Below are 19026 nucleotides of genomic sequence, written 5' to 3' on the forward strand. Positions count from 1 at the left end.
TGGGAATAGGTAACCAAATGAATTCATTGAAGCCTCAAGAGAAAACCATTCCTGATTCCAACTTTCCAGGCTTCGGAGTTCCTCTCTTACCATTTAAATACTATCTTAGCTTTCATGACGTTTTGGTTATGATCTGATCCATTGATTTCATCCTATTTTTCAGGCATCTATTTTACTTAGTCTGATACAGACGTGCTGATTGCTTAGCCCCTGAATGCTGTGCTCTTCTCAGTCTCTTCCTTGGTGCCTGTGAAAAAGTTGGAAACAAGATGGTGCCTGCTCAGGCCTACACCCTCCTGGGGTGGCTGTTCCACACTGAGCTGCTACTGGAGGCTGCACTAGAGTTTAGGAGAGAGTGGAAGAAAGGGAGAGCTGGCGACAAGATGGTGTCAAATTTACTCTAAAAGAAGTTTATTTCTAATATCAGAGATCAGATCTCTACTCTTGCCTGATGCATCTAAAACAAAAAGGGGGAACTGTAGAGAGCTGCGGAATGCTATGCCTTAAAGATGGAGCTGGTTTCCGCCTTCCACCTTCCCGATGGTGAGTGCTCTTTGTCACGAACAACTCCACATTTGGCTAAGGCCGAGGATCTGGCTTGCTTCCATGTATGTGGACCTATCTGCATTGCCCCCGTGGCACGCCTGGGTTGGCTACCCAGAGGCTATTTAAGCTGTGGGCTGGCTTTCCCCGGGGTCCGAGGATTGTTCAATGTTCCTGAATAAACTGCATTGAAAAAAAAAAAAAAAAGTGCTTCAGTGTTCTTAGGTTAAAATTAAAAATAAAAACAACCTCACAGGAAAAGAAACAATTGTTTTTAAAAAGTTTTAAAAAAACTAAAGTAGAAACTACTAGAATATTTAATATGTTTTTGCATATTACTTAAATAGAATTCAAAGCAGCAAACATTAGAGAGGAAGGATTGCTAACATGGAAGATGGAAAAATGAACGAGGAACTCCAGAAATGCAAAATATGCAGAACTTTTAAATACTTAAACAAGTATTGTGTCCTTAGACCTAACAAACATAGGGGGTAAAATATTATCCCATCATCAAAAGAGCACTGATTTACTTTAACATTGCACTATTTTTATGCATATCAGCCAGTAAAGAAATAAAAAAAAATACAAATAAAAAAAAGACACAGAGATGACTCAGTAGTTGAGAGCACTTGCTGCTCACACAGAAGACAGAGTTTGGTTCGCAGTGCCTGGGTCAGATGGCTCCAACAGCCTGTAATTCCACTTCCAGGAGATCTAAGGCCTTCTTCTGTCTGCTGTTATTATCTGCACACAAGTGTGAGTATGTACACAGGCACACACATATACATAACCAACAAATGAAAGAATAAACCCTTTTAAAAAAGAGAAGAAAAAAGGAATGACTACTTTCAAACACACCAAGCATATCAGATGGATTTTCAGGAAGCTTTAGGAGGAGCTGGATAAGGAAGAGGAACTATAAAATCAAGTCATTAATGATAATAATAATAATAGATGAAAAATAAAGTCAAAACGTAGAATTTTTAAGTTTAGAAATTATTCATTACTGAACTTTGGACAGAGTGCGGGGAATCTTTTGGAAGAAGGGGTGAGGAGACAGAACCACCCAGACGGGATAGGAGCTCCACAAGGAGACCATTAGAGGCAAAAAAAATTGGGCACAGAGTCTCTGCAGAGACTGATGAATCAACCAAGGGCCAAGCATTGAGAGGGCCTAGAACCCCTGCTCAGATGTAGCCCATGGGCAGCTCTGTCTCAATGTGGGTTCCATAGTAAGGGGAGCAAGGGCAGTCACTGGCATGAACTTGACGGTCTGCTCTTTGAGCACCTCCCCTTGGCGAGGTGGCCTTACTAGACCACAGAGAAAAAGGATCCAGACAGTCCTGAAGAGACCTGATAAGCTAGAGTCAGATAGAACTGGACAATGGCCTCCCCTATCAGTGGACTAGGGGAGGGACATGGGGGGAAGAGAGAGGGAGATGATGAGGGAGGGGACTACAGCTGGACTGCGAAGTGAATAAACTGTAAATAATAATAATGATGATGATGATGATGATGAAAAAGTTATTACATCCAGCTTGTATGTGAGTATAAAATTTAAAAAAATGACTAAAATACAAAATACACAATTGAGTTTCAAAATGTGAGAGAGATTAGTGTTATCTGGAACACATACAATACCAAATGTTACATATAAAGAAATCAGCAAAATAGGATGGGTGCTGAAAATGAACTCTTCAAGGTAAGTTGAGAAATTTCGTCCAGATTTAAAATACGGATCATTTAATAACGAATGTATTTCATATTAATTAAAAGTAAACCCTAAAGATGAAAAACCTAGCAAATTATAAAAAATGTAAATTCTAAAAATATAAATGTCTTAAATGCAAATAAGACTCTTCTCTCACACCAAAAACTCAAATTTATGAAGATGTGAGCACAGTTAATGATATGGATCAATGCTGTGTGTAAAGGCACAGCAAACAGCAGAAAAACTAAACACATGGGTACAACTGTTTCACCTACAACAACTGAAAATTATGCTGTTCTATTCACAAGGAAGGGCATACAAATTCTCAAACAGGACAGTATTTTTATTTTGCCATGTTTGCCTAGGGCCTCTGCATTCTATCCTAAAATTGTGTCCCAGCTCCAGGCCTGATCATTTGAGATGATGTGTAGTTCACAGACTTTGAGGACTGAGTTAAGTTCAATGGAATCCACTTACAAAAACACTTTAACAAATTAAAAGCAAACACAAAATGACACATAGAGTAACCCACAATTATATACAGAATGTTGTTATGTATAACTGAGCTTTAAAAACGCACCACATAATGACTCCCTGTTGTATGCTTCTACTTGAATAAATATCTAAAAATAGTTTAATTAAAAATACAGCATGATTACAAAAGTTGAACTTTATTTTCAACTCCATAAGCCATGGCTAGTAACTGAATGCATTTCTCACATTGACCAGCTTAGAACAAAGGATTTTTAAAATTTGATTTTGGCAGGATTATTTTAAAACCGGAAAAAGAATTTTGAACTGTTTAAAAATCTATCGAATATTCTATTATACAATGATTAAATACGTAAACAATGCTGATATTCATGAAAAGGGTACATTTTAAAATGTTTTTATTTATTCTTGAGATCCTCAGACAATATGTGTAGTGGAAGCTTAAAAAACTCAGTTATGTTATGTGATTATACTTTTTTTAAATGCCAAGTACGGGATACAGGACTGCCTTAAGGTTATCCACAGCTGATAACAACCTTCTACAGCCATCTACCATTCTGTTTCTATGCCAGTACCATGCAGTTCTTATTACTAGGGACCATTCATGGAGATAACCTAGAATCCCTGCTCAGATGTAGCCCATGGCTGCTGAGTATACAGGTGGGTATCAAAGGACACTGTCGTCAGAACAAAACTACAGTCTACAGATTGGGAAAGGATCTTCACCAACCCTATATCTGACAGAGGGCTAATATCCAGAATATATAAAGAACTCAAGGATTTAAACAACTAATATAATTTTTAAAAAAATGATTACAGAGCTAAACAGAGAATTCTCAATAGAAAAATATCAAATGGCAGAGAAACACTTAAAGAAATGTTCAAAAAAAAAAAAAAAAAGAAATGTTCAACGTCCTTGGTCATAAGGGAAATGCAAATCAAAACCACCCTAAGATTTCACCTTACACCCATCAGAATGGCTAAGATCAAAACCTCAAGTGACAACACATGCTGGAGAGGTTGTGGAGAAAGGGGAACACTCCTCCACTGCTGGTGGGAATGTGAACTTTTACAACCACTCTGGAAAACAATCAGGCACTTTCTCAGACAATTAGGAATAGCAGATCCTCAAGATACAGCCATACCACTCCTAGGCATATACCCAAAAGAAGTTCAAGTACACAAAAAGGACATTTGCTCAACCATGTTTGTAGCAGCTTTATTCGTAATAGCCAGAAGCTGGAAACAGCCCAAATGCCCCTCAGTGGAGGAATGGATACAGAAATTGTGGTACATCTACACAATGGAATATTACTCAGCAACAAAAAAACAAGGAAATCATGAAATTTGCAGGTAAATGGTAGGATCTGGAAAAGATCATCCTGAGTGAGCTATTCCAGAAGCAGAAAGATGCACACGGTATATATTCACTCATATAGACATATAATATAGGATAAACCTCCTAAAATCTGTACATCTAAATAAACTAATCCAGAGGGAGGACTCTTGCTAAATGCTCAATTCCTAACCAAAAAGGCAAAGAGGATGGACACAAAAAGAAGGAGGAAAGAGGGAACAAGTCAGGAGCCTGACACAGAGGACCTCTGAAAGGCTCTGCCCTGCAGACTATCAGTGCAGATGCTGAGACTTATGGGCAACCTTTGGGCAGAGTGCAGGGAATCTTATGAAAGAAGTGGAAAACAGTAAGATCTGGAAAGGACAGGAACTCCACAAGGAGAGCAACAGAACCAAATAATCTGAGCACAGGACAGTTCAGTATCCAAGTGGATTTCACTGTAATAGGAACAGGGACTGTCTCTGACATGAACTGATTGGCCTGCTCTTTAATCACCTCCCCCTGAGGGGGCACCAGCCTTACCAGGCCACAGAAGAAGACAATGCAGCCACTCCTGATGAGATCTACTTGACTAGGATCAGAAGAAAGGAAAGTAAGGCCTCCCCTATCAGTGGACTTGGGGAGGGGCATGCATGCAGAGGGTGGAGGAAGGGAGGGATTCGGACAGGAGAAAGGAGGGAACTACAGGGGGGATACAAAGTGAATAAAGTGTAATTAATAAAGAATTAAAAAAAAAGGAACAACCTTCTGCAGCTTGGAGAGGGGTGTGTTTTTTGCCAGGTGGAGACAGTTTAATTCTGAGGACTCTGGGAGAGATAAATATCAGAGCCCAGAGAGAAACAACATTTATAGCAGAGGGTCTGAGAAGGAAAAGGCTGCTCCTTATTCTTTCTGCTGTTGCTTGTTCTTCCTGATGCTCCATTTGCTGGTTTGTTGGTTAGCTGAACTACTAGATATCATTGGTATTTTCTCGAAGAACCCAACCACCCTAAACTGCTGAAGTAGCTAAAGAGAAGTCTGCACCCTCTCTCCACTAACGTTTTTTCTACCCTACCTAGTGTTGGGGTGTTGGAAGGTATTAGGGTAATAAGAGGTGGAGAAGAGATTTAGAGGCATAAGGAAACCCAAATAAATTAGAGAATAAAAGTAGCGCCTACAAATATGTTTTATCATATTTTCTCACTTCCCTGTATCTTTCTCCAGGTCCATTGTTTCTTCCCTACCCATCCAATATCATGTTGTTGTTGTTGTTGTTGTTGTATTCTCTCTCTAAAGCCAATCAATTAATCAATCAATTTAATTTAATTAGAGTACAGTGTGTATAGGTCAACTGCTCCTGAGCATGGGCCGATACTGCCATGTGCTTGATCTATCCTATGCCAGTCCATTGATCAAACAGATTTACTCCCTCCCAGTAGCTAATAACTTCTTAGCTAGGGGTAAAACTTTGTGTCCACTTTCCTACTCCATGCTGGGATTTTGTGTAAGTTAAGCTTATATAAATCCTGTACATGCTGTCAGTCTCTGCGTGGTGTTCATATTTGCATCAGCCTTATTTTACCTGGGAAATATCTGTTTTCCTTGAACTCATTCACTGTTTCTCTTACAATCTTTCTGTCCCCAGCTCCACACACACTCTATTGAGTCCTGAGCACTCCAAAGCCTCTCGCTCTGCACCTCGTCCAGTTGCGTGTGAGTGGGGTAATTACCATCCACTGCAGCAGGAAGCTCTAACTCCAGCCGTCTGAAGGGTAAAGCAGGTGGATCTCTATGTGTTCTACTCATGAGTTCTAGGCTACCACAGGGAGACCTTACCTTAAAACAAACTAAACAATATACAGTATTACAAGAAAAGCTATGATACATATAAGCAAGGCGAAAATAATACAAAACTTAGAAACAGGAAAAGATGACCAGAAAGTTGAAAACAGGTGCCTCAAAGCTATCTTAAACTTCTGTAGTGTTCTGTTCTTCAGATAAAGCGTGCTACCAAGTTTTCCTTTAAGTTCCTTTTATTTTAAAAGGTTAAATACAATGGGCTTTATAACTGTTTTGCATTGTATACCTCAATCTGTTATATGAAAAAAATCAATAATTATTTCATTAGAATAAAAGTTTCTAGTTGAAAAATACGAGGGTTAAACTTTCTGCAGCAAAGTGAGGACCTTAAGTGCAATGAACTGGAAACAACAGAAAACTGATTTTAGCTTATATTACATTTTAATTGCATTTGATTCACTTTCTGGATTTCTTCTTGCTTGAAATATATACATAGAAAATAGATCTTGTACAAGTGGAAAGTCTCACTGCGTAGAAGTATGCATATTTCCCTGCTGGGTCACCTTCTGTCACCTGACAATTGTAACTCCTTGCTATTATTTTATGATTGCAACACCAGTCATCTTTGATTGAATCTCAGACGGGTCCAGACACATTTAAATTTTATGTCTGTCTTGCCAGGGTTTTAGTCCACATTCTATGTTTAAATTTAAATAATAAAATCAAATTTATCTGCTAAAGTGTTTGTAAAACTACAGTAGGGCCCTAAAGTTTCCAAATTGTATTAAAGTCAATTTAAAGCATTGCTATGGATATAAACCTTCTAACTCAGAAAACCAGGCATGTGCAACTAAGTTAGAGTCACTTACTCACACTAACTGAATATGTCCCTAACATCCAAATATGTGCAATATAATATTGTTTATGTGTGCGTGTAGATACTCAGAGGGGACTCATGTTTTAGCTGCAAAAATTTGCTTATTTGTTTTTCTTTTCCTTTTGTTAACAACAGGGTTCCCTGCCATTTCTTTTTCTTCAGGGTCATACACTGATGGATTCCTACTCGAGTAGGGCTCCTAATTCTACTACTACTGAAGCACAGTTCTAAGAGACATGGTTTCCATGTGCCATAAGAGTGACATAATTCTGTCATTTCCCTTTGATCTGACATGTGTTTTGGCTTTCTCCCCATCTCATTTTTTTTGTCATCTGCTCTCCCCCCCCCACGCACACACACTTATCTCTCCACTAATTTGGTGACTTTGGAAGCACAAATGAAATGCCATCCTTTTTAAAAATGCCTAGCATTCTTCATGGATAAATTGTAACATCTCTCTCCTGAGGTTGAAGGCCCGGGTCAAACCCACACAATCCAAAAGGATTGACAACTTTTAGAATGTACCACAAAGTTTGTGCTTTGTGTCATAGCCTTCGGAGAACAGGATAACATGTTAAAAGTGAAAGAACTGAAAATATATGCATGGTCAGAATATCAGAGTAGGAAAGAGAGAGTAAGAGAGGTAAGAAGGGAGAAAGACAGGAAAGAGAGAGATCACTAGCTATGAAAGAGTAGGGCAGACAGGGAAGTGATCCTGGCCCCTGATGAAAACCACGACACCAGTTTAGCGTGCTGAAATCTAGAATGGGTTTGCTTGTTGCTCATGAGTTGAACTGTGAGGGTTACCATAACTCTATTCAGTCCATTCAATCAGCCACATCCATGCCATTAAACTATGTTTGGAGAAACAGCTCATAACCTCAGGGGTTGCCCAAATACAGTTGTGTACAACATAATAATTCTTGTTTCCAGGATATACCAATGCAATGCTGGCACCAAAACGGGCTTGTCACATGACAATTCCAGTCACCCTAAGGCGTATATTTGAACCATGTGAAAACTGTGTGTTGCTAAGTAGTTTCATTCAACCATAGTTATTGTTCAAATACTTACCATACCATATAATGTTGTAAGCAATATATATGTGCATATATTATATATGTGTGTATGTACATATATATATATATATCAAAAAGTGTATCATTTCACACACAGACACCCCCACACATACCCCCCCACACACCACATGCCATAGTCCTGGGGATATGTCCAAAACAGGCTCAAGAGTACAGGTTTTCTGTGTGCCATATTACGGCAGGGTGGTCACACAGGGTGTTCCCTAAGGATACACGCCACTACCATATTCTGACAGTTAAGCAATGTGCAACTATAATCATGTTCCAAATTATAAACAACATAGTTAGCTACTTAATGGTAGTAACACTCCCATGTGCACACACCCTAAACTTTTTGTAACCTAGAAACACACATGCTCATTCTTGGCGGTTCTGTTTGAAATTAATACATCTGTCAAGGAAAAATTGAACTGAACTTATATTGGCAATGAAAGAACAAAAATAAACAGTGATTTCTAAATAAGTTTCTGTGAAGTCTGCACATGTCCCTTTTACCAAATATGACATAAGTCTACAAAAATCTAGACACTGCCTTACAGTTAGTCTTGGCATCATCACATGCATTTTGTAACTCTCCCTTAAGCCTTGGGTACTCTGAACCCCTAATTGGGGAAAAGGACTTAGTTAAACTTAGTCCCACTGCCTGTGTTTGCTGCTTCTCAGCCATTAGTCTACTAAGTGCTCAGTTTCAGACAGGAGTTTTATTAATGTGCACTTATTATCACCTCTGACAACGTCATCAATAGCAATTATAAGGTGAGGAACTGCAGTCTTCAGACATGAGAAATAACTAGATGTTTTGGATGAAAAACAAATTTTATGAAATTGTAAAAAAAAAAATCAGGCATGTTTTCATGTGTAGAAGCAATAAGCCTCAAATCCTAGGGAAATTTTGAAATGAACACTTATTTATTTTTAACTGAGAAATATTTTCCTTAAGTGTCACTCTTCATTAGCAAAGATAGCAACAGCAATAACTCATTTTCTGATATGTTTATTTGGAGCCAGATATTCTCATGTTTATGTCTGTAGAATTAACTCCATTTTGATTTGAAGCAAAGCTTAGTGGCTTGAGTATAAGCTCTTAAGCACAAAACATCTTTGCCAAATACATTCGATGTGTTAAAGTGAGTTTCTGACATGCAGTAAAAATTTCATTGCAACAGTTATTGTTTATTTTCAATTTATATTTTTCTAGGACCCCATACTCTAATAACCACATTTTAATCATACAGTGTGCCCCTGAAAATTTTAAAAAGAATATTATAAAAAAAAATGCTCCCTAACAACGAAGTGTCTTCTGTTTTCTCACACTCAATGTTTGGGTAGAAACTGACAGCAGCAAGACTGGTGTCCAGTGAAACGAGCCAGAGGATAAGTTAGACCCAGCACTCCTCTGGATTTCTACAACAATAAACGGTTAAGGAGAACGATAGGCTCTCACTTCTCAGAAGGTACTGGGTAGTTATCACTCCATTTGTAGGTATCTTCATCACAAAATCAACAGAAGGCCACAAAATCAATGTTCCTTGCAGGACTTTCCTGTTTGTCAAGAGAGTAGGGATTTCTGCACATATCAAGTGCTTTATGCAACTTTTATAGCTTCAGTGTGGGAGGATTACTTTATTCAATATATTCCTAAAGAAATTATTTATCTTATGAATACAGAGAGGTAAAGGGACCTTTGCCACCTCATAGATGAAGAAATAAATGTAACCACATACTGAGCTAGACAGTGATGGAAACAACAGTGTCCTTTTGTAAGAAGAGAGGAGATGACCCTGAGAAATAGCTCGGTGGTTAATGGCACTTGCTGCTCTTACTGAAGACCGGGATCAGTTCCCAGTAACCATACGGCAGCTCAGAACCATCTGTAACTCCCTTTCTAGGGCATCTGATGCCTTCTTTTGGCCTCAGCAGGCATCAGAATCACAGTGTACACACAGATATGCAGGCACAACACTCACAGACATGAAACAAAAATAAATAAGTCTTAAAGGGGTGATGACTGTCTGGATACAAGGTAGAACATTGAAATTCTCCTGCTCCAATATTATTAGTCCCCTGCCTTGCTTACGATGTCTATCTCTGGTTTCATATTGTTGAATTTACCAATGTCCTATCTTCTTTTCAGTTTTTCCTGTTTATTCTTTTTTTTTTATTGTTTATTTATTTTTTTTATCAGTTACATTTTATTAACTCTGTATCCCAACCGTGTCCCGATCCCTCATTCCCTCCCAGTCCCTCCCTCCCTCCCTCCCTCATCTCCACCGTGCCCCTTTCCAAGTCCACTGATGGGGGGGACCTCCTCCCCATTCATCTGATCCTGTTTTATCAGGTATCTTCAGGACTGGCTGCAAAGCCCTCCTCTGTGGCCTAACAGGACTGCTCTAGGAGCTCCACAAGGACCAAATATATCTGGGCACAGGGTCTTTTCTGAGACTGACATTCAACCAAGGACCATGTATGGATATAACCTAGAACCTCCACTCAGATGTAGCCTGTGGTAGCTCAGTAACCAATTGGTTTCCCAAAGTGAGGGGAACAGGGACTATTTCTAACAGGAACTCGATGACTGGCTCTTTGGTCTCCCCACCCCCGAAGGGAGGAGCAGTCCTGTTTATTCTTAATGACGCTGTCCTAGTAACCCAGTAGAACCTTTGTGTATTTCTGTTTCTAGTAAGTCTTAATATCAAGAATTAATGGAGGGCTTAAAGAGTAAGGCTTATCCAACTTCTTATTTTGAAGCCAGTGTTGTAGATTTCCTCTATTTAATGCTATACTTTGTTATATATTCTATGTATGTTTTTAAAGGGTTGTAGAAGATAAATAGTGTCAATGAGACAGCGTGCAGTGTTATGTAATGTCATGAAAGAAACAGGGTATATATTCTTTTTCCATTCTTTTGAGGAAGTGTACTGCTTAGTTATACTTGGGATTTCTATTGCTGTGGTAACACATGGTGACCATGGAAAAGACTTAATTGGGTTTGGCTTACAGTTTCAGAATTTTAGTCCATTATTGTCATGGTAGGAATCATGGCAGTGTACAGGCAGACATGTTTTCAAAGGGGCTGAGAGTTCTTCATCTGGATCAGCAGGCAGCAAAAAATAAATGAGTACTCTTCCTTTAAAAAGGCCATGCCTACTCCCACATGTCTTCCAACACTGCCACTACCTGTGAGCTTACGGGCACCATTTTTATTCAAACCACCACACATACCATGTTTCCCACTTTAGAAAATATGAGAATTTCATGCATGCATGTAATCTGTTTTGATCTGATCCATTCTCTCTACTTTAACATTTCCTGTACTCTCTCAACTCTTTCTTTCCCAACTTCTTGTCCTCTACTTTATACCAAGTCTCCTTAGAGTTTTCAGAATGTGCATGGTTGTAGGGCCATTCCCTGCAGCAATGGTATTTTATCAGAGGACACATCCCCGAAGAAAACTATCTTTCCACAGCAACCATCAAGTACAACTATCTCCTAAGCTCATGGGGGGTCTCTGTGAGCCATGTCAGTTAAAATGACAATTATATTTTTCACTGGCATGGTAATATTTAAGGCATAAAAAGGGAGACAAAGATTCATGGCAGAGCAGGGGGAATTGAATGGCTATTTATCTTAAGTATTACTTTCTTTAAGGACAGTCAACACAAGGGCTGCCATGAGAATTGGAAAAGAACCCCCCCCACCAACTCCTCCTGCCTCCCAGTATTTGCATCTAAATTTCATAATCTTCCTACTCTTTCCAGAGAGCCCCATTCAGTCATTTAGAGTAGCCTCCCTTGGTGAGCGCCCTCATTTGGAGGACCTTCTCTTGAGGCTGACACTGCTGCCTTAATGGAAACCAGGGGAAGTTGCTGATTTGCTCACATCAAATATTGCTGAACTCAGATGGTTAATGACTCACACAGGTGTACAAGTATGTGATATCCTCTGCCACATGCTGTTTCTTCTGCCTGCTTAATTTCCCACAGGGTTAACGATACAGGATTCTCTAATGGCTTCACAATGACCTCAACAATTGAGCTGCAGTAATTGGCACCCACAAAAATAACCCAAATTCCTTATCTTGGCATTTCATCCCCACCAAAGAACTTTTCTTTTACTTCAACCTGTCATCCACAACGCCTAAATCAAATTAATGGAGGAATTGGATTAAAAAAAAAAAACAAATAAAAAACAAAACAGCAAAGTGTATTGGTTACTTACTCACTGTTGTAACATGCCTCCCAGTTAACTTAAGGGGGGCATTATTTGTTTTTTACTCATACTTCAGGGTTGGGGAGTCATGATGGAAGGAGCTTGATGATTCTGGAACCACTGGGTCCAGAGCACAGGGATGAATGCTAATGTCAGCTGGTTTGAATCTTTTATTCTACTGAGGCACTCAGCACACAGTATGACACAGTAAACATCCTTAGTCTTCCCACTGTGGATAAATGAATCGATAAATCCCTTTCCAGAGATTTCCAGTGATTTGTGCCTTTTGTGATTCTATCAGAACATTCATCATGATGAGGAGACTTAATTAATTAGCCAATGAGAACTCTGGAAAGTCCAGAGACAATGACAAAGCCAGGAAAAGAAGAGAAGAAAATATAATGACATGTGAAGGCATGGTGATAAAACCCACTGCAACACCCACTGTCTTCAAAAAATATATTTTAAAAATTTCTTTCTTTTTTATTCACTTTACATCCTGGTTGGAGCTCCATCTCTCCTCACCTCCCAGTCCCACCATCCATCCCTTTCTCTCACCTCCACTATTCCTTAAAAAAGGGGAGCTCCCTTTCCCACCCACCCCAGCTCATCAAGTTCCATCAGGACTGAGCTTGTCCTCTTCCCTGTGGCCTGACAAGTCAGTCCCACCAGGGGAAAGTGTTGTGGGTATAAACACGTTTTTGTTCTGGTCCCAGGTATGGGATATGGGACTGATTCAGATGGTCCACAGCAGCAGATTATTTGTCTCATGCCTGCTCTGAGAGATGCTTTGTGCCAGCTGCAGACGGTTTAAATCTGAGAACTCTGAAGACAGAATAAATGCCAGAGCCTGAGAGTATGGAGATCAGAGAAAGAACAATGTTGCTCCTGCTTTCCCCTTGCTGCTCCTAGTTGCTGTTGGAGGAGCAGCAAGGGGAAAGCAGGAGTAACATTGAAGATGGAGATCTCCTGAAATGAGGATTAGACTGGCTCCAAGAAGCCCTATAACCCTAACCAGCAAGAAGGAGCTAAGAAAGATTTGTGCCCACTCGCCCACTAACCCTTTCTCTCTCCTACTTGGTGTTGGGATGCTAGTAAAGGATTAGGGTGGAGTAAGGGGGAAAAATCTAAATAAAAGAGTTTTAAGAAAGAGGGACTGCCTCTGATATAATCTGATTGGCCTGTTCTTTGATCACCGCCCCTTGAGGGGGGGCAGCCTTACCAGGCCAGAGAAGATGACAATGCAGCCACTCCTGATGTGATCTGATAGACTAAGATCAGAAGGAAGGAGAGGAGGACCTCCCCTATCAGTGGACTTGGGGAGGGGCATGCGTGAAGAAAGGGGAGGGAGGGTGGGACCGGTAGGAAAGGAGGGAGGGGTTTATGGGGGGATACAGAGTGAATAAAGTGTAATTAATAAAATTAAAAAAAAGAAGTACACCAACAGGGAAGTGATCAAAAGTCAGACAGATGCAGTCCCAGCTTTCCTTATTTGCGAACCCACATGAACCCTAAGCTTCCCGACAGCTACATTTTTAATTTTTTAATATTACAATTCTCACGTTGTATCCCAACTGTAGCCCCTCCCTCATACCCTCCCGATCCTGTCCTCCTTCCCTCATCTCCTCCCATGCCCTTCTCCATTCCACTGACAGGGGAGGTCCTCCTCCCCTTTCATCTGACCCTAACCTATCAGGTCGCATTAGGACTGGCTGCATTGTCTTCCTGTGTGGCCTGATAAGGCTGCTCCCTGACCTCAGTCCCTGCTCCCCTTATTGGGATGCCCATTTTGAGGCTGAGCTGCCATGGGCTATATCTGTGCAGGGGTTCTAGGTTATCATCATGCATGGTCTTTGGTTGGAGTATCAGTCTAAGAAATGACCCCTGTGCCCAGAATTTTTGCTTCTGTTGCTGTCCTTGTGGAGCTCCCGTCCCCTCCAGGTCTTTCTATCTCCTTCTTTCATAAGATTCCTTGCACTCTGCCCAAAGTTTGGTTATGAACTTCAGCATCTGCTTTAATACCCTGCTGCATAGTCTTTCAGAGGTCCTCTGTTGGTAGGCTCCTGTCTTGTTCCTTGTTTTCACCCTCTTCTAATGCCTATCCCATTTGTCTTTCTGAATGAGGATTGAGGGTCTTACCCAGGGTCCTTCTTCTTGCTTAGCTTCTTCAGGTGTGGAGATTTTAGTATGTTTATTCTATATTATATGTCTAATTCTGCTTATAACTGAGTATATACCATGTGTGTCTTTCTGCTTCTGAGATACCTCACTCAGGATGATCTTTTCTAGTTCTTACCATTTGCCTGCAAATTTCATGATTACCTTGTTTTTAATTGCTGAGTAGTATTCCATTGTGTAAATGTACCACAATTTCTGCATCCATTCCTCCATTGAGGAACATCTGGGTTGTTTCCAGGTTCTGGCTATTATGAATAAAGCAGCTATGAACATGGCTAAGCAAATGTCCTTGTTGTGTACTTGAGCATCTTTTGGATATATGCCTAGGATAGTATAGCTGGATCTTGTGGTAGCAGTATTCCTAATTTTCTGAGAAAGCACCAGATTGATTTCCAAAGTGGTTGTACAAGTTTACATACCCACCAGCAATGGAGGAGGTTTCCTCTTTCTCGATAGCCTCTCCAGTATGTGTTTCCACTTCTGAATTTGATTTTGCCATTCCATCAGCCTCATCTTTTTAGGGGCATCTAGGTTCAGTCCATGCATGGTTCTTGGTTGATGCTTCAGCCTCATCAAGCCCCTTGGGGTCCTGGTTGTTAGGCTCTGTAGGTCTTTTGTGGAGCTTCTTTCACTTGTAGGTCCTTTTCTCTTTCCTTCTACTTTTCCATAAGACTCTCTAAGGATCACCCAATGTTTGTGAGTCTCAGCATCTGTTTTGAGGCATTTCTGTGAAGCACCTCTCAGAGGGCAACTCTGATAGGCTTCTATCTGCAACTTACCAGACTATCATTCATAGTAGGGGGTTGGCACTCTCATATGGGTCTTTGTTTGGGCCAGGCATTGGTTGGGCATTCCTTCAATCTGTGCTCTGTCTTGTAGATATTTCTTTATTTCCGCACATTTTGTAGGCAGGGTAAATTTTGGGTTGAAATTTTTGTGGGTGGTTCGGTGTCTCCCCCCCCCCCAAGTATTAGCCTTATCTAGTTATAAAGTGTCCTCTTCAGGATCTATGGCTTCTATAACTAGGTGTCTCTGCTTGAGTCCCCCTCATAGCTTCCCAGGAGCCTACACTGACTTAGGTCTACAGCTTGTCACAGAGATGCCCCCACCCCCAGTTTCTCTTCTTTTCTGCAGGCCATCTTATCTCTCACCTTCCCTCCTCCCAGGCATGATCTCCGCCACCATATTCCTCTGGGTCCCCTCTCCTACCTTCTTTCTTCCCTTGGACCACTACCTCTGTTGATTGTATTCCCCTTTCTTAATAAGATTTATGCATCCTCCCTTGGATCCTCCTTATTAGTAGTATTCTTTGGGTCTGTGCCTTGAAGTGTGTTTATCCTGTATTATAGGGATAAAATCTACATATAAGTGAGTGCATACCACGTGTGTTTTTCTGGGTCTAGGCTACCTCACTCAGGATTATCTTTTCTTGTTCCATCCATGTGTCTGCAAATTTCATGATTTCTTTGTTTTTAATAGCAGAGTAGCATTCCATTGTGTAAATGTGCCACAATTTCTGTATCCATTCCTCAACTGAGGGGCATCTGAGTTGTTTCCAGGTTCTGGCTCTTATGAATAAAGCTATAACAAACATGGATGAACAAATGTCCTTGTTGTGTACTTGAGCATATTTTGGATATATGTCTAGGAGCGGTATACCTGGATCTCGAGGTAGCACTATTCCTACTTCTCTGAGAAAGCACAAAGTTTGATTTCCAAAGTGGTTGTACAAGTTTACATTCCCACCAGCAATGGAGTAGGTTTCCCTTTTCTCCATATCCTCTCCAGCATGTTTTTTATCTTAGCCATGCTTATGTATATAAGGTAAAATCTCAGGATTGTTTTGATTTGCATTTCCCTGATGACTAAGAACTTTGAACATTTCTCTGCCATTCGATATTCCTCTATTGAGAATTCTCTATTAAGCTCTGTACACAATTTTTTTTTATTGGATTACCTGATTCATTGCTTTTTATCTTCTTGAGTTCTTTATATAGTCAGGACTATTAGCCCTCTGTCAGATGTAAGGTTGGTGAAGATCCTTTCCCTGTCTGTAGGCTATCATTTTGTTCTCTTATAGAGTTCTTTGCTTTGCAGAAGTTTTACAATTTCATGAGGTCCCATTTATTGATTATTGATCTCAGAGCCTGTGCTTTTGGTGTTCTGTTCAGGAAGTTGTCTCAAGTGCCAATGAGTTCAAGGCTCTTCCCCATTTTTTTTTTTTTTGTAATAGTTTTAGTGTGTTATGTTGAGGTCTTTCATCCCCTTGGACTTTAGTATTGGAAAGGGTGATAAATATAGATCTATTTGCATTTTTATACATGTAGACATCCAGTTAGACAAGGACCATTTGTTGAAGATGCTGTCTTTTTCCCTTGAAATTTTTTGGCTTCTTTGTCAAAATTTAAGTATCCGTAGGTGTGTGGGTTTATTTCTGGGTCTTCTATTTGATTGCATTGAGCCACCATTCTGTTTCTATGCCAGCACCATGCAGTTTTTATTAACATTGCTCTGTAATACAGCTTTAGATCAGTGATGGAGATACCTCCAGATGATCTGTTGGTGTACAGGATTGTTTTAACAATTCTGAGTTTTTAGTTTTACTGTTTGAAACTGAGAAGTGTTCTTTCAAGTTCTGTACAAATTGTGTTGGCATTTTGATGGCAACTGCATTGAATCTATAGTTTTGTTTTGGCAGGATGACCATTTTCACTGTTATTCCTACTCATCCATGAACATGGGAGATTTTTCTTCAATTTCTTCTTCAATTCTTTCTTTCTTCAATTGAAATCTTCAATTTCTTTCTTCAGAGACTTGAAGTTTTTTGAATGTCTCTCAGTTGCTTGGTTAGCATCACACCAAGGTACTTTTTGGCTATTGTGAAGGGAGTAGTTTCCCTAATTTCTTTCTCGGCCCCTTTTTTCTTTCATATACAGGAGGGAGAGTGATTTTTTTTTTAATTAATTTTGTATCCAGCCACTTTGCTGAAGCTGTTTATCAGCTGAAGTTGTTCTCTGATTGAATATTTGGGGTCACTCATTTATACTTTCAAATCATTTGCAAATAGTGATACTTTGACTTCTTCTATTAAGAGTTTTTCCTCTTGGTCTCCTTTAGTTGCCTTATTGCTCTAGCTTGGACTTCAAATACTATGATAAAAAGATACTGAGAGAGTAGAGAATGGACAGTTTTGCCTTGTCCCTGATTTCAGTAGAATTGATTCAAGTTTCTCTCCATTAAGTTTGATGTTGGCTACAGGCTTGCTATATAATTGTCCTTACTGTATTTATGTATGTGCTTTGTATCCCTGATCTCTCCAAGACTTTAAAAATAAGTGGGTGTTTGATTTTGTCAAGTACTTTCTCTGCATCTAAGGAAATGATCAAGTCTTTTTTTCTTCAAATTTTTTATATGGTGGATTACATTGATGGATTTCCAAGAATTGAACCAACACTGCATGCCTGGGATGAAGGAGGCTTGGTCATGGTGGATGCTATCTTTTATAAGTTCTTGGATTTGGTTTGCAAGTATTCTATGGATTATTTTTGCATCAATGTTCATGAGAGAGATAGTTCTGAAGTTCTCTTTTTGTGCTGGGTCTTTGTGTGGTTTTGGTGTCAAGGTGACTGTGGCTTCATAGAATGAGTTTGGTAATATTCTTTCTGTTTCTATTTTGTGGAACAGTTTGAAGAGAATTGGAGTTTGTCTGGTAGAATTCTACATGCAGGTTTTTGTAATGAGACATAATGATTTTTTTGTATTTCCTCATTGTCGTTATGTCCCTCTTTTCATTTCTGATTTTGGTAATTTGGATAGTCTCTCTCTGCTTTTTATTAGTTTAGCTAAGGGTTTGTCTATCTTGTTGATTTTCTCAAAGAACCAGCTCTTGGTTGCATTGATTCTTTGAATTGTTTTCTTTTTTCTAATTCATTGATTTCAGCTCAGAGTTTGATTATTTCCAAACATATATTCCTTTGGAGTGTGTCTACTTTTTTTTTCCCTAGGGCTTTTTGGTGTGCTGTTAAGTTGCTTATATGAGATGTCTCAAACTTCTTTCTGGAGGCACTTAGTACTATGAACTTTCCTCTTAGGACTGCTTTCATTGTGTCCCATAAGTTTGTTTAAGTTGTGCCTTCATTTTCATTTAATTTTTAAGAAGTAGTCTCTACTTTCTTTTTATCATTCCTTCCCTGACCAAGCTGTCATTGAATAGAGAGTTGTTTAGTTTCCATGAGTTTGTAGGCTTTTTGTTAATTCTGTTGTTGTTGACTTCTAGTTTTAGGCCATAGTGTTCTTCAAAGATATGAAGGATTATTTCAATCTTTTTGTATCTGTTGAGGTTTACTTTGTGCCTGACTATATGGTCAATTTTTGAGAAGGTTTGCTGAGCTGCTGAAAAGAAGGTAATACTCTTTTGAGTTTGAGTTAATAATTCTGTAGACATCTATTAGGTTCATTTGATTTAAGACTTCTGTAAGTGTCATTATTTTTCTATTTAACATCTGCCTGGATGGTCTGTCTCTTGGTGAGAGTGGAGTGTTGAAGTCTCCCACTCTTAAGGTGTTGGGATCAATGTGTGATTTAAGCTTTAATAATGTTCCATTTACGAATGCAGGTGTTCTTGTATTTGAGGCAGGTATGTTCAGGATTGTGATGTCCTTCTGGTGGATTTTTCCTTTGATGAGAATGAAGTGCCCCTCTTCATCTTTTTTTTTTTTGTAATTTTGGTTGAAAATCTATTGTATTAGATATTAGGATAGCTACTACAGTTTATTTTCTGGGT

The sequence above is a fragment of the Meriones unguiculatus genome, chromosome 4 (assembly GCF_030254825.1).
Source record: "Meriones unguiculatus strain TT.TT164.6M chromosome 4, Bangor_MerUng_6.1, whole genome shotgun sequence".
Lineage (NCBI taxonomy): Eukaryota > Metazoa > Chordata > Mammalia > Rodentia > Muridae > Meriones > Meriones unguiculatus.